Raw genomic sequence first — 16,341 nt, forward strand, 5'->3', positions numbered from 1 at the left:
AAGACTCTTGAGAGTCCCTTGGACTGCAAGGAGATCCAACCAGTCAATCCTGAAGGAAATCAGTGCTGAATATTCATTGGAAGAACTGATGCTGAAACTGAAGCTCCAATATTTTGGCCACCTGATGCAGAGAATCAACTCATGGAAAAGACCCTGATGCTGAGAAAGACTGAAGACAAAAGGAGAAGAGGGTGCTGCTGCTGCTACTGCTGAGTCACTTCAGTCGTGTCTGACTCTGTGTGACCCCATAGATGGAAGCCCACCAGGCTCCCCCGTCCCTGGGATTCTCCAGGCAAGAACACTGGAGTGGGTTGCCATTTCCTTCTCCAATGTGTGAAAGTGAAAAGTGAAAGTGAAGTCGCTCAGTCATGTCCAACCCTCAGCGACACCACGGACTGCAGCCTACCAGGCTCCTCCATCCATGGGATTTTCTAGGCAATAGTACTGGAGTGGCTTGCCATTGCCTTCTCCGGAGAAAAGGGTGGCAGAGGATGAAATGGTTGGATAGCATCACTGACTCAATGGACATGAGTCTGAGCAAACTCTAGGAGATAGTGAAGGACAGGGCAGCCTGGCATACTGCACTCCATGGGGTCACAGAGTCAGTCACAACTTAGCAACTGAACAACAACAGAATTTCCAAGGTTCAATATTTGGCCAAAGTGTGGTGAGTAGACCCATGGCCTTCAGCTTAATGTCTGAGGCTCTGGGAAGAGAGATCTTACAGCTGTCCCTGAATCAAGCTGTTTCTATTTTGATTTATAATGCAAGACTCTAAACCCATGTTATTAAAAAAAAAAAAAAAGAACAAAACAGCTTTAAAATAATTTAAAAAGTTGATTTCATCAACCCTTGCTCTGTGACAACCTAGAGGGGTGGGATGGGGTGGGAGATGGGAGGGAGGTTCCAGAGGGAGGAGATATATGTATACCTCTGGCTGATTCATGTTGATGTTTGGCAGGAACCAGTCAATATTATAAAGCAAATATCTTCCAACCAATAAAAAAAAGGTATTTTAAAAAAGTGATTTCAAGTGACTGAACATCATATTAACTTTTCCTTCAGGAATTCTGAAAACTTCTGCTTTTCAAGGAAGGGACCATTCATTTTGTAAGATGGGAAGAAGAAATTTTGTTTCATGCAAACAGCCCGTATTCTGCAGACCTGGTTCCCTGAAAATTTTCATAATCACCTTAAACGACACAAGGACCTGGAGAACAATGGGAGGGGTGGGCCAACTCCTCCCTAACTGTCGTAATTTGCAGTCTGGTTGGCCACTCTTGCTTGACTTGCTGTTTCTCACCGTGTACATCTTCCCCTCCACACACTGCCATGCCCCACGTCTCTAACCACACACACATGCGAGGACTGGGAGTACACACATTAGACTTCCACAGCAGACAAGAACTTTGCCAATAACACAGGGTACCGTCAGACACTTCTTGATGGTAAGCCACTTGGGTGGCCGGGCTCATGGTGACCACAGGGCACCAGGTACCATTATAAACATAATAAGCATTTCAACAACTGGGTTTTTTTCCCACTCTTATTTCAAATCTTATTCTATCCTGGGTGGAAACCATATTTCCCAGAAGTGACTCAATGAGGCCTTCTTTGACAACTATGCCAGACATTTTTTACCAACTCTATTTCTGTTTTATTAACTATGCCAAAGTCTTTGACTATATGGATCACAATAAACTGTGGAAAATTTTGAAAGAGATGGGAATATCAGACCACCTGACCTGCCTCTTGAGAAATCTGTATGCAGGTCAGGAAGCAACAGTTAGAACTGGACATGGAACAACAGACTGTCTCCAATATGGAAAGGGATATGTCAAGGCTATATATTGTTACCCTTTTTATTTAACTTATATGCAGAGTAATGGCACCCCACTCCAGTACTCTTGCCTGGAAAATCCCATGGACGGAGGAGCCTGGTAGGCTGCAGTTCATGGGGTCACTAAGAGTCGGACATGGCTGAGCGACTTCACTTTCACTTTTCACTTTCACACATTGGAGAAGGAAATGGCAATCCACTCCAGTATTCTTGCCTGGAGAATCTCAGGGATGGGGGAGTCTGGTGGGCTGCCACCTATGGGGTCGCACAGAGTCGGACGCGACTGAAGCGACTTAGCAGCAGAAGCAGAAGCAGCAGCAGCAGAGTATATCATGAGAAATGCTGGGCTGGATGAAGCACAAGCTGGAGTCAAGATTGCCAGCAGAAATATCAATAACCTCAGATATGCAGATGACACCACTCTTATAACAGAAAGTGAAGAAGAACTAAAGAGCCTCTTGATGAAAGTGAAAGAGGAGAGTGAAAAAAGTTGGCTTAAAGCTCAACATTCAGAAAACTAAGATCATGGCATCCAGTCCCATCACTTCATGGCAAATAGATGGGTAAACAGTGGAAACAGTGGCAGACTTTATTTTGGGGGGCTTCAAAATCACTGCAGATGATGATTGCAGCCATGAAATTATAAGACACTTACTCCTTGGAAGAAAAACTATGACAAACCTAGACAGCATACTAAAAAGCAGAGACATTATTTTGACAACAAAGGTCCATCTAGTCAAGGCTAAGGTTTTTCCAATGGTCGTGTATGGATGTGAGATTTGGATTATAAAGAAAACTGAGCACCAAAGAATTGATGCTTTTGAACTGTGGTGTTGGAGAAGACACTTGAGAGTCCCTTAGACTGCAAGGAGATCCAACCAGTCCATCCTAAAGGAGACCAGTCCTGAGAGTTCATTGGAAGGACTGATGTTGAAGCTGAAACTTCGGCCACCTGATACGACGAATTATTGAGGGCAGGAGGAGAGGGGGACAACAGAGGATGAGATGGTTGGATGACATTACCAACTCAATGGACATGAGTTTTGGTAGACTCTGGGAGTTGGTGACGGACAGGGGGGCGTGGCCCACGGGGTCGCATAGAGTCGGACATGACTGAGCGACTGAACTAAACTGAACTGAACCGAAGCTGTCAGTATCCAAAACATGACTGTGTTCCATAGGGAAAACACAGCCCAGCTACTGGTGCCCAGCAGGGTTGAAGAAGGGAGAAAGGGCATGTTAGGAGGGAAGAAATCATCTTGCTTGACAATAAAATCATCCAGCAGAGCGGCGGGACCCCACTCTGGAAGAAGAGCTACAGATTCAACAAGGTGAGTGTCTTCTGAAGGGATGCTGCACTGGAGAACTATGAGAACTGGAGAGGAACCAAGAGAGAAGGGCTCCGGGCCTAAGCCTGGGGAGAGTGGGCGAGGCCAGTGGAGTGAACAACAGAAGCCACACCCTCGGCTCCAGGGCAGCGGGTCTCCCTCTAATGATGGGAGAGAGCACACAGGTTATCCCAAAACATCATCAGGACTTCTGAACTGGGTCCTAATCCCTTCCCGTTTCTGTGCAGATTCTGTACTGTCACACCACTGGGCTACACAGTGGGTGCTGAACACAGAACAGAACCGGGAGGGTCTAAATCTTATCTTGTTCTCTTTCTGTGGCAATGGAGATCAGCAGTTCTCCCATCCGTCTTGAATGCGTGTATGTGTGTGTCTCAGAATCCCAAAACTTACCCGTGAAAACAGAACCCCGAGGCAGGACTAACCATCCATCCGTACTTGTAAAGCTCCTTGACACATGGCTGAGGTCAAGACCCCACGCTCCATGCAGCCTTGGCGATGCAGGTGAGTCTGGGAGAGTCTGAGGACACACATGGGTCTCAGGGAGCAGGCGCACAGTCATGTGAAGGACTGGGATCCATCTGAAGGGTGGGGACCCTATGGCACAAACTGGGAAATGGAGGACGGATGGCAGGTGCTCCTGATGGCCCTGCAGAGGACAAATGCCTTTCTGCTCCCAGGTGAGCATTCCCTGTGGTCTCCACTGCCAACATGTACAAATGAGAAACCCATGCTTCCACAGCTCCTTTTGAGCTCCTCAATTTTGAGTCTCATGTTTCGTGAACAACCATAGCAGGAAAATCAGCTACAACCTCCCAAGCAGATGTAGAAGCCTAGGGTTTTTTTCTTTTTTTTTAAGAAGGGGAAGTTAAAGGGCAAATTTTAAGTAAGAAGGAATTTTACCTGGTAATTAGGAAAGAAAAACAGTTCAGAAGCCTGAAGCTAAATCTGATTTCTGCCAAGGTTTCTGACTACTGCCTCCCGGCTTTCTGAGCCTCCGTGTCGGTTCTTGGGTATGCTCTGAGCATCCTCTTGTGGAAGGAGGAAGTATCGCCTTTGGAAGCTTGCAGAACACCTTGCTGGGGCTGCACAGCTTGTCCCAAACCTTTGCATTTGGGATGGGAAGCGAGCCGAGGGCTTGCTAACGGGTTAGTCAACAAATGCCCAGAACAAAGAACCATCTGCTTCGTTGTTCTCAATTAGACAATTTTGCAAGAAGATTGAGCAAATTATCAATTTGACACTGCAATTACCAAAAATAACTGAATTCTGTCTTCTCTTCTTCCTACGTCAAATCATTTTAATCTACAAGGGAAAGGGAAGGAGACATTAGCAACTTTTCATTATCAAGGCTGCTTATTTGTTTTTTCCGCAGAGAAACTATGAACCATTAAAAGTCAAGACGCAGCTCCGGTCAGAATGACGGCCGCTCAAGCGGCCCCCTCCATTCAAAAGAGATCGACTTTCATCAGCACCACACTGGAGATATACGTGCATTATGTATTCATTTCCTTTCCTCCTTAGCCTAGCTGCACTAGGGGTTCAGACAGGGACCCAGGGTCTGAGAAGGATGTTTCTCTAAGTGGAAAGTCTGTGTTACTGTTCTGTCTGCATGTGTTGGAAGCCCCGTGGCCAGAATGATGCGACCTTGGATACAATTTCTCTCCGGTTCCTTTAAAGTGTTAGACGTTTTAAGGTCCTAAGGAAGTAAATCGTTTGTGGTTGTTGTTCAATCACCAAGTCGTGTCCAGCTCTTTGCCACCCCATGGACTGCAGCACACCAGGCCTCTCTGTCCCTCACCATCTCCCGGAGCTTGTTCAAACCTGAGAAAGTAAATCATAGTAATTGACTAACCCAGATTGTTGGGTCCTCCAAGGATCTCGAACACATACCTTAAAATCTGGATGAGTTTGTAGAAGAGACCAGACCAGGGCCTTAGGTATCACACTACTGTGTTTTTATACAATGCCATCAACAGGCTAAGCATTTCATTTGCATTATCACAGGTTACCTCAGCGGAAATGTAAGGTGGATTTTACCATTATCCTTGCTTCATAAATGACACACAGAGGTGAGAAGCAGGGAGCATCTTTCCTGAGTGTCAGGAGGCAGTGGTGAACGTGGGGCTCTCTTATCTCATACCCAGAGGTCGTCCCCAGTCAAAATCTGCCTCCTCAGAGTGTTTTCCATGTCAGAGCACCAGGAAATAAGAGAACTACAGCCTTAACCTGGACCGTCTGACTCAAAAGTTTAGGGCTTAAGCCCGATTCCTCTAGGGTAGAACCTGCCCACCCTCTGGGTTCTTCAGACCTGTGGGATCCTATATTCCACCCAGGATTTCTGTAAAAGTAAAGGGAAAAGAGCAACTCATGGTGGTGAAACCACGGCAAGAGGAAGGCTGCACCTACATGCAAAGGCAGAAGGCTGGTCTGATTTCCTCAACTAGGGGAAGATGAAGACTTTGGGAGGCTGCCACACAGGTGTCCTTAGTTGGCTGGCCACTGACCTGGCTTTGCTTGAGGTGAAATCGCTCAGTCTGATTCTCTCTATCCCCTGTTCTTTAAACTACCATTACATGCATTGTGGCTCACAGCCTCAGTGAAAAGTAGGGTTTTCCGAAGAAAGTCTTCAATTTTCCTTTGTATTATTCTGTCCCTGCAGTAATTTGCTCAGTCTATGTTTAAAGGTTTTCCTAATTGAACAGGTGCAGGAAACAAAAGTAGTTGGTGCTGTATTTGTACTAAGTGTTACTACATAGCCATCACTTACAAACAGTTGTTGAGTTATAAATACTTATCTAATAAAACAGGTGTGTGTGTGTGTGTGTGCATGCACGCGTCTGTGTCAAGCCCATGATGTCCTAAGAGAATCATGGTTGGGTAGGGAAGAGGAAGCCCAGTCAGGGACTTCCCTGGTGGTCCAGTAGTTAAGAATCCACTTCGTGGTGCAGGGGACGTGGGTTCAACTCCTGGATAAGGAACTAAGAACCCAGGCGCCATGGAGTAACTAAGCCCACGCCACAACTACTGAACCTGTGCACATACCACTAGAGAATCCAAGTGTAACCAAGATCCTGCATGCTGCAACTGAGACCCAACACAGCCCAATAAATAACTATTTTTTAAAATGCTGTAATTTTTTAATAAGAAGAAAGCCCAGGCAGATGCTGAGCTACTGGCCCTGAAGGTACACGGGGCCTCTAGATTAATTGAAAAGCAAAGAATATGTGACAGTATATGTGCCTTGAGTGTGTAGACTGATAAAATATATCATTTCCAAGGCTAGAAATATGACTGTCATGTAAAAATAAAATAAACGCATGTCCAAAAATGTACTTAGCTCATTAATAAATGAAGAAACAAGTGTCTAGTTCAACAGAAACTGAACCATGGAAACATGCATAGGCTCTCAGAATGCTGAATGTGCTTGCTAATAGATTCAAAATGGCTAAATGTCCTATAGGCCAATAAGAAGTAATGCTTGTGCTTATACTTTCTATAGAGAGGAAATCAATTGTGTCTCTACCAGGCAAAGTTTATTTGTATTGATGCAGACAAAACTATTTGCATTATTGTCACTTTTCTGCACCAACTGCTGTGCCTGTAGCTCTATAAAATAGCCTGGTCGATACAAAGTGAGTGGAAAGAGCCCTGTCCCCCCCCCCCACAGAATGGGGTCTCCAAGGGCCCGCCAGGCCACAGCTCTCCCCAAAAAGGATCCCAGCCTGCTCTTCACCTGCCCCCAAGCCTTGGAGGTCCTCTCCCTGCAGATGCAGGTGTGCCATGGTCACGGGCAGAGATCCGAAGAACTGAACACTAGAGTCCAGCCATCAAGTGCGCATGTCACCTGAAAGTCACAACTGGAATCACCACCCCAACCTCCAGTTTGCCAACTAGAGGTATTGATCATCCCTGTGAGACAAATCCTTGCAGGAAGGCATCTGCTGGACCATAGAGAAAACAGAACTAAGCAGAGGCTTGAGGAGTGCAGTATTAGAACTCCAAGGGAGAGACAGCAGGAGCAGCAGCCAGGCTGCCCAAGTTCACGTCTGATCAGAGCTGAGCATAAACGTGTTCAAAAGCTCTTGGATGAGTGAAGCTCTCTGAGGAGGCAGAACGTGAATTGTATTCAATCACCAGAGAAGCACTTATCTCTGATCTGAGTTTGCCACCCCAGCGTTCACATCTAGAAACATCAAATCAAGGGGAACGCATTTCCTCTCTGGACCATCTTAATTTCTGTGCCTCAGATGGAACTCAGCGGCAGATTTCTGGGAACGCCGCTGCTGAGAGACTGACCATCTGTAGGCAGTCATCAAACATTCCAAGGTAAAAACGATGTTCAAAGATACCACCTAGCCACGGGCTCCGTGAAAAACACTTTTTCAAGCAACTATTCTGGGTACCTCTTCCTGTTCAATCATTATTTGCTTCTGACTAGAAAAATACAGCACGCTCATTGCAAAAAAGGAAGAGAGAAACAGGAGAGGGGGAGAGAGAGAGATGGGAGGATTTTCTTCTGTCTCCTGCAATTCCACACGTATGGCCAGAGGAGCCATTAATAGTAAGGTCTGGGCACCTCTTTAATTCAGTTTTGCTGAAAGAAATGATGATCCAAATTAGCAATGTTCATCACACCTGAATTAACAGAGATTTCCACCAAATTAGGATCATTTTTGCGAGATTGAAATTGTTTCTGCAACGCCTGAGGCCCAGAAATGGAGGCATGACAGCGAATAAAAATCAGGACATCAAACGGATTGCTGGCAGAACACCGCCACTCTTCAGACTGGGGGCCAGAGGTGGGGGCGGCGGGGAGGAAATGGTCTCAGGAAAATTTGACTCAAAGACCATCTTCAGGAGGATAAGTTGCACAGGGAGTGGAGACCACCGGAAGCCCCTGCCTTCCCAGAGCAGAGGTCAGCACTGCGGGGGCTGATGAGTACCGACCACCTTGCATCTCCCGCTGGCCCAGTGTGGTGGGCACTGACCCTTTCTCAGTCCTAGAGTTCGACTGTAAAGTACCCCCATGCATTTGGCATCCTGGAAATTACAAGCTATTTTCTATAGCATCCAATTTTAAGAGAATCCATGAAATGAAATGAGTAGGGAGGGTGTCAGTGGATTTCATATGTATTTTGTATACAAATAAGTTTTTTATCTGTATGTATACATATATACACAAAATCTCTTTGCAGAAATGCACAATTTTTAAATAGCTTAAAAGGGTGCCAGATAAAGGATGCATTTCTCAAAGTTGGTATGCTGTTACAAAAATCTTGACTAGATAGGATGCAACACCTTTCCATCAAGCATAAGTGGTGGTATCTTAAATTAGGCAGGGAAACCACCCTGCTCTGTCTGACTCCTCATGGGTCTCCAGCCCCACTGACTGTGGGCTGCCTGACTGCGCTGATGCTTCAGACATGAGGGAGCAGGTGCTGTCAGCCTAGGAAAAAGGAGCTAACTGCTTCCACTTTGGGGGAAAATAAAAATTTATATTATTTTCCAAAAAAAAATCTGGAAAGAAAAGAGCTCAAATGTTTTAAAAAGACCCTCCCCATAGAAGGTTAATGTGCCCTGGAAATTTTAAAAAATAGTAGCTCTCTGAAATAGTGGAGACAAAAAAAATTGGGTCATCTATTGAAGGAACCTTGTTTAATTGTCATTGTTACTTTCTCAAAGCATGCTTTTCCACTTGCGTTCACTAATTTGAAATGGACTTGTACTAACACTGATATATAAAGGAGACGAAAGCTCTGGAATTATGTATTGGTTCATTATTTGCAGAACAGTTTACTGCAGGTGTCAGGTACCAGTGTTTGTTTCTGTGTGTACATGTGAATACATGGAATGCTTTTGTAAGCTTTTTTCAAAATGAAAGAAAAGAAGGAAGGAAGGAAAGGAAGGAGGGAGGGGAGGGGAGAGAGGAAGTTCTAAATGCAGAAGAACAGTGCGCAACCACAGCTTCAGGTGCATCAGACCTGGAACACCCTGAGATGCTCCTGAGCCAGACCCACCCACCAACTCACTGGGCAGCCCGCCGCCCCTTGAGACTGTATTTGCATGTTGTCAGAACAGGCCTCTCACCCAGTGAGACCTTCCAGTGTCCAGGCCCTTAAAGGTGCTCTGTGATGTCCCCTGCGTTCTCCCTTTCCTCATGGCTGCTGCCGCTCCATCCATCACGGCACCAGCTTTCCAAGGATAGTCAGACCTCATCCCCACGGATCCCACATCAGCAGACTCACCCAACCATGGGTCCAAAATGTGGGAGGGAAATTCCTGACAGTTTCAAAAATAAAAACTTGAATTTGCCACAGGCCAGCAACTACTTACATAGCATTTCCATGGTGTTACATATTATAAGTCATCGAAAATCCCATGGACGGAGTAGCCTGGTAGGCTGCAGTCCACGGGGTCGCTAAGAGTCGGACAGGACTGAGCGACTTCACTTTCACTTTTCACTTTCATGCATTGGAGAAGGAAATGGCAACCCACTCCAGTGTTCTTGCATGGAGAATCCCAGGGACAGGGGAGCCTGGTGGACTGCCATCTATGGGGTCACACAGAGTCGGACACGACTGAAGTGACTTAGCAGGAGCAGCAGCAGAGATGACGAAAGTATACAGGAGGGTATGTACAGGTGACAGGCAAATCCCACGCCATCTTATATGAGGGACTTGAGTGTCCTCAGATGCTAGTATCCATGGAGGGTCCTGTGACCAATCCCCAGAGATACCTGAGGATGACTGCAGCCTCCTGGAGTCCATCTCTTTCTCTTTCACCTCAATCCTGTGCACTTGGCCCATGTTAATAACCAGACTTTCAGATTTTTTATTCTTTCTCCAAAAATCTTATCTGTTCCTCACCAAATTAAATCTAAATCCATCTTCCCAGATTTTTTTTATCCATGACTTTTCAACTCTCCCTATGAAACAAAGGTATTATTTTTCACTAATAACAGTTAATAATAAAGACCTTTAAAGTCATAGCAACTATTAACATTTGTCATTTACAAAACTGATTTCATGCATATTAATTCTTTTGCCCTTTAATTCAACCCAGCATCAAAGGTGCTATTTGAAATGAGGAAAATTGCCAGGTGGGGTCTGTTGTATTAAACAGAATGGTGTCATTTGCTGGTGACACAAATACGCTGCAAGCTGGCCTGCAAGGGAGGGCAGAGGTATATGGGTACATCTATAATTCTTTCTCTCTCTGGCTCTTCTTTCCTTTCCTCTGTGTGTTTTGATCTATCAGCCCAGTTCCAGAAGATGGGAAAGATGGTTGCAGCAAGCCCCTAGACTGCCTCTTCAAGGATTTGACAAAAATGAAGCGAGCATCAACCTCCTCCCCCTGGCAGCATCCACATAGCTAATCTCCGTGAGAATTCGGGTCACCACCACTCAGGGGATGTCACTATGTACAAAACAGACCACAGGAATGTGGACTGCATGGCTAGGGCACAAGCTTATGGCTGTCCGAGGGACAGGTGGGGATCATGAGGGGAAGACGGCCAGGACCATGGGAGGCAGGGTCCCCAAGGAGAGATAATGCCTCTCCGAGAAGCTGGGCAAGCAAGACCAATCAACAGCTACTACCTTCCACGACCTAGACTCCTCTCTCTGAACTCATGCCCATCCCCCACAACAGCTGAGGTCCTCTGACCCTTCCACAGCATCACCAGGGGTCTGTTCTAACTCCAGACCTAGAGGCTGCTGGGGACACTGGTCTGCAAGGCTGAGTATCAGAAGCCTCCTCTGCTGTTGTCATCTAGGTGAGCAAAGATGTACCTGCTGCAAAGATGAGGCCGCATCTATTCATCTCCATCACTGGCATCCAGAATTGGGTTCCTTGGGACCAGAAACTTGAACTTGGGCCAGCCACCACTGCCCTGGTTGAGTGAGTCTTAGAGAGTTATTGTTAGTGGAAAATTACTCTACAAAAATAGAAACAGTCTGAAGGATTTCAAGAGGGGTGGACTCAGCTGTTGTCTTTCCTCTCAAGGCGGTTGGTCAACAACATGTGCAGTTGTGGGGAGAGAAAGAATCAGTAAAGAAAATGCCAAACAAATATTCAAGATATTTGTACATTTCTCCCAGAGATCCTAAATGTTTTGCATGATTCAATTAATAATTCATTAACATGAATCATGTTGAGCACTTCATAGCCTATTATATACCACCCTCTTGTCTGCCTAAATCCATCCCTTAGTCATGAATGTTTATGGGTAGGTCACTTTTTCAGTTTGGTTTGATGTCTTACACTTCATGTAAAAAGTAAAATTGCAGAGTCACATGGGTTGATGGGTATAGCTGACTCAGAATCTGTTTTGTGTCCCTTCACTATTTACTTTCAGTAGTAGGATTTAAGCCTTTTGCTTTTTTTTTACACTTCAATGAAATATTCAGCATTACTCTGAGCTGGTGTTATGGGAAAACAAAAGTGAGTGAAATACTGTTCTTACCTTAAGTCAGGTAACAATCGCTAGGTATTAGGACACTCTGGAAAGGGTCGGCCCAATATGTAACTTTTTAGTTGGAATCCTTGAGAGTTGAAAGGATTCTGAACTAAAAGGAATGTAGTGTTGGTATTAAGCAGAGAGAGACCCTGGGAATATTTTGAAATGAGGATTTATAGAAATAAGCATCTGACTAGAAGTAACAGGAAAGTGCAGAAGTGCAGAAAAAAAGAAAAAGTGTGATTCCAAGGTTTAGAGCAGTATTTTATAAACTATCGTCTCATAACCTCCTGCACCAATAGTACCTAAAATTCTCTTTAGTAAATTCCCAAGCCTCATTACATGCCATCAGAATCTCCATGGAGTAAATTTTGGGAAACGAATAAAAGGTATCAGTTCTGTTTTTAGATATGTAAAGTTTGAGTTGCGAATGACATCCACAACAAGATATATAGCAGAAGTCCATTTTCTGCATATGAATGTTTAATTGTTTCCATACTGTTTATTGTCTCTTCTCTATTGCAATCCTTTTGAATCTTTACCAAAAATCAATGGCATGTGTGTGTGGGTTTATTATTAAACTCTCTAGTATGTTCCATTGATCTGTTTTTCAATCACTATGCCAATAATAGTTAATATAAGTCCGCCAACCTTATTCGTCTTGTTCAAAGTTATCTTAGTTCTTCTGGGTCTTCTAAATTTCCAGATGAATTTTAAGCTCAGCTTGCAAATTTCTACCAAAAAAAAAAAAAGACTAGGGGGATTTTTACTAGAATTGCATAAATCTATAGATCAATAATGGTAGAACTGACATCTTAGCAATACTGAGTGCTCTGATCCATGAACACAATATATCACCCCATTTATTTAGTTCTTACCTAATTTCTCTCAGCAATGTTCATAGTTTTCAGTGTACAGATCTTGCACACCTTTTGTCAGATTTATCCTCTAGGGTCTCATTTTTTTGGTACAGTTGTAAATGCCTTTGCTTTTTGAATTTCAATTTCCAGCTACTGGTTATAGATATACAGAGATTGAATTAATTTTTGTTTATTGATCTTATGTCCTGCAGTCTGCTAAACTCCCTTACTGATGAGTTGTTATTACTAGTTCTAGTAGTTTTTAGTAGATTCCAGTGGACTTTCTTTGAACTTTTCAGGTGGCGCTAGCGGTAAAGATACTGCCTGCCAATGCAGGAGAAGTAAGACACAAGTTCAGTCCTTGGGTCAGGAAAATCCCCTGAAGCAGGAAATGGCAACCCACTCCAGTATTCTTGCCTGGAGAATCCCATGGACAAAGGAGCCTGATGGGCTACAGTCCATAGTGTCGAAAAGAGCTGGGCATGGCTGAAGCAACTTCACACACACTCCAGCAGACTTTCTACAAGGAAGATTGTGTCATGTGCACCCGTGTTTGGAAAATATTTGTTGAATTAATTAATGATTCTGCAGTTCCAACAAAAGCTAGGAAACTGAATGTAAAAAGTGAAAAGAGGTAACATTTCTAAATAGACCACGTAGTGTGAAAAAAGAAGGGAAAGGGGACAGAGGGAGATGCAGCTGAATGTTATTACTGGAGAATCATGTCAGGGGTGGGGCTCCAGAAACGGGATGCTCCAGCGTTTTCATTTATTCCTGAGGATCTGTTTCTTCCCTGAGTATGTGTGACTCCCCTGAGCCCTCTGTGCAGCCACGCTTCTATAGACACACAAAACCAGGCAGTGCACTTTCACACACTATTAACCAGCAGCAGTCATTTGGACTTGCAAGGAAGTGAAGAAGAAAGAAGTTAGAAATAAGTATCTCAGTAGGAAAAAAATTCCCCAAAACAAAAACATAGGTGGGGAAAAAACTGATGTTTGAAGGCCATTTTCCAATAAGTTTATGGCTCTGTAAGTATGAAAAGAACAACTATGACCTAAAAAGTCATCAGGATGCTCCACATGTTCTTGCTGTATCACTGTGTGCATGTGTGTGCATTGCTTATGTGTGCATGTGTGTGTGTGCACGCGGATGGGTGCACACGTGTGTGCAAGTGTGTTCATTGCATATGCATGCATTTGTGTGCATACATGTGTGTGGGTGGGTGTACACATGCATGTGTCTGTATTGCATGTGTGTGTAGATGGGTGTGCACATATGTGTGTTCATTGCATATGTGCGCGTGTGTGTGCATGCCTATGGGGTGGGGGTGTACACATGCACGTGTCTGTGCATATGTGTGTGCAGATGGTTGTGTGCACGTGTGTGTTCATTGCATGTGTGTGCATATGTGTGTGTGGGGTGTGCACATGTGTGTGGATGGGTGTGTGCAGGTGGATTGGTGTGCACACATGTGTGTGTACATTGCATGTGCATATGTGTGTGTGTGTGTGCCGATGGGTGTGCACATGTGTGTGTTCATTGCGTTTGTATGTGCATGTGTGTGTGCCGATGGCTGTGCACATGTGTGTGTGTGCACACATTTGTTTGTTAGTGCGTTGTCAGGTGCCCACCAAAAGGAGCCCTATTGTCAGAACAATGCTATTCTCACTGCAGGTATTTCTAAAGGCATCAGAAGCAGTAACAGTGTCACTTGTAGAGAAACCCTGAGCAGAAGTAGAATCAAGTATACAATGAGCCCCGGGAGCCTCCAAGCCATAAGACAGAATGAACTGCCTGCAAGTCAACGCAGATGGCCAAGCAGGCGACACTCCAGGAGTCTCCCTTCAGAAGATCAGCCTGTAAACCCGAGTTCTTTCCACGGATTTGTCTGTTTCTCTTGTGAAGGAAAATGACCCTGTAGCTGAAATGCAGACTTCGCACTGCAAGAAAAACAACATCTGGAGCTTTAGCCGGGGGCAAGGCAGGCCAGGCGATGGGCGAGGTCTGGTGGGGACCGACTGTGGGAGCCGGCACTGCACCCTGTGTGCCACACCGACAACATATGTTTCCATGCTAATGAACGCCAGGCTCATTTACAATAAATTTGCATCCATCAAAGTCAAACAGCGAGGGAATGTTCTGTGGTGTGTAAACAACCCTTGGATGCCCGGGGAGCTTGAACCACATTTCCATCCAACTTCCAGGCACTGTGGAGGGGAGTCATCGACCACAGTGAGAGCTGGGAGCCGTATTTCTTGGGCACCTGGAGTGGCCTTGTGACTGATGCAGAGGAGCACTGCTGGGAGAGCCTTTGGAGGGATGGGGAGACTAGGTCAGGGGAGGAGATGGAGAACTGTGGCTGGAACCCCTCTCCCAAGGAGGAACGAGATGCCCTTGCAGGCCACCCGGGTCAGGTCTCACTCTGCCATGGCTTCTGTGGAGTGAGGAGCAGGTTATTTCATGTCTCCAAGCTGGTCTCCTCTTCCGTGAATGGAAGATTCGATTAGAGGAGCATTTAAGACACCGGCAGCTACCTAGCCCTCTGGTTTGTGAATACAGGAGGCCTCAGGAGGACCCAGCCCTGCCCACATCTCGATCTCAGCCTCCAGGACTGGAAGAGAATAGATGGCTGTTGTTGATAAGCTCCCCCAACTGCGATTTTCTGTCACAGCAGGCAGAATGGACTAAGATAACAATCCAAAAACTTAACATATGTGTTGTTTGTCTAGCACACGTCTCCCACTGGACTATGACCCTTTGAAGCAGAGGCACAACTAACAGCTCACCAATATCGCCCAGGACCTGGCTCCATGCCCACCATGCAATAGATGTGTAGCCCTTATTTATCAGATGGACACATAGACAGATGAAAGCCACAGTAAACAGTGAGTGGCCTGATGTTCCAGATATCTGAGCTGAACCCAGCTCTTACTGGCTCTTCTCCCCAGTAAGGAAAGAAAGCCCTGAGGTTTACATATATCGCAAGTTCACCTGCCTTCAGCAAGTCCTTTCTCCTGGCATAGCCTCCCCGACATGAAGATGGGCTCTGGTTTGAGCTTCTGCCTTGGCTTCTGAACACTACTGCCTTCTCCCTCCTGCACCCAACGGCTCAGAGCTCAGGCTTAATTTCACACCCACAATTAGTAAGATTCATATTCCAGAAGAAAGCTAAATTGTTCATTTGCGTTAACTCTGCACTTGGGACCCATAAGCTCACTGAGAGGAAGCAAAGCCACATTTTGTCTTTTCAGAACGGGCCCTCCGTTTTGCTCCAGGAGGATCTCCCACCCTGGGGATCCAGCCCTCGGTGTCTCGCTTAGAAACACAGCATTTTTACGAAAGTCATCTTTCCCAACCAGACATACCGAAATGCAAAGCCATTTTAGCATTGAAATCTTAGGAGGAGAAAAGAAAGGAAAAATCTCTGTATATTTATATAGCTGAATTTTCATTTGATTCTAAGACTGAAATCTATTTCAGCTGAAAATATCTCACTAAATCAAATCTCAGAACACACAAGACAGGGCTTCTTTTCTCTGATGACAATAATTTCTTTGTTCATACTGTTGAGTATATAATACTTCTTCTAAAGCAGCGAAAATGGACCTCTCCTTAGAAATGGAGACACTCAAGCTGCAATTCATATGAATAAAAGAAAGAAAAGAAGAAAGGGAGGGAGGGGGGATGAGAAAGAGAAAGAAAGAAGGAGAAGGCAAGAAGGAAATAAAGAACACAGCCCCAAATTCGGAAGCACGGCTGCTAGTTTTATAGCAAATGCAGCGACTCATTCTAGTAGCGAAATGACAGTCTCGCTCTGCTGTTGGAATC

This window comes from Moschus berezovskii, chromosome 15 (genome assembly GCF_049115385.1).
Source record: "Moschus berezovskii isolate FMDL1 chromosome 15, NW_MosBer_1.0, whole genome shotgun sequence".
Taxonomy (NCBI): domain Eukaryota; kingdom Metazoa; phylum Chordata; class Mammalia; order Artiodactyla; family Moschidae; genus Moschus; species Moschus berezovskii.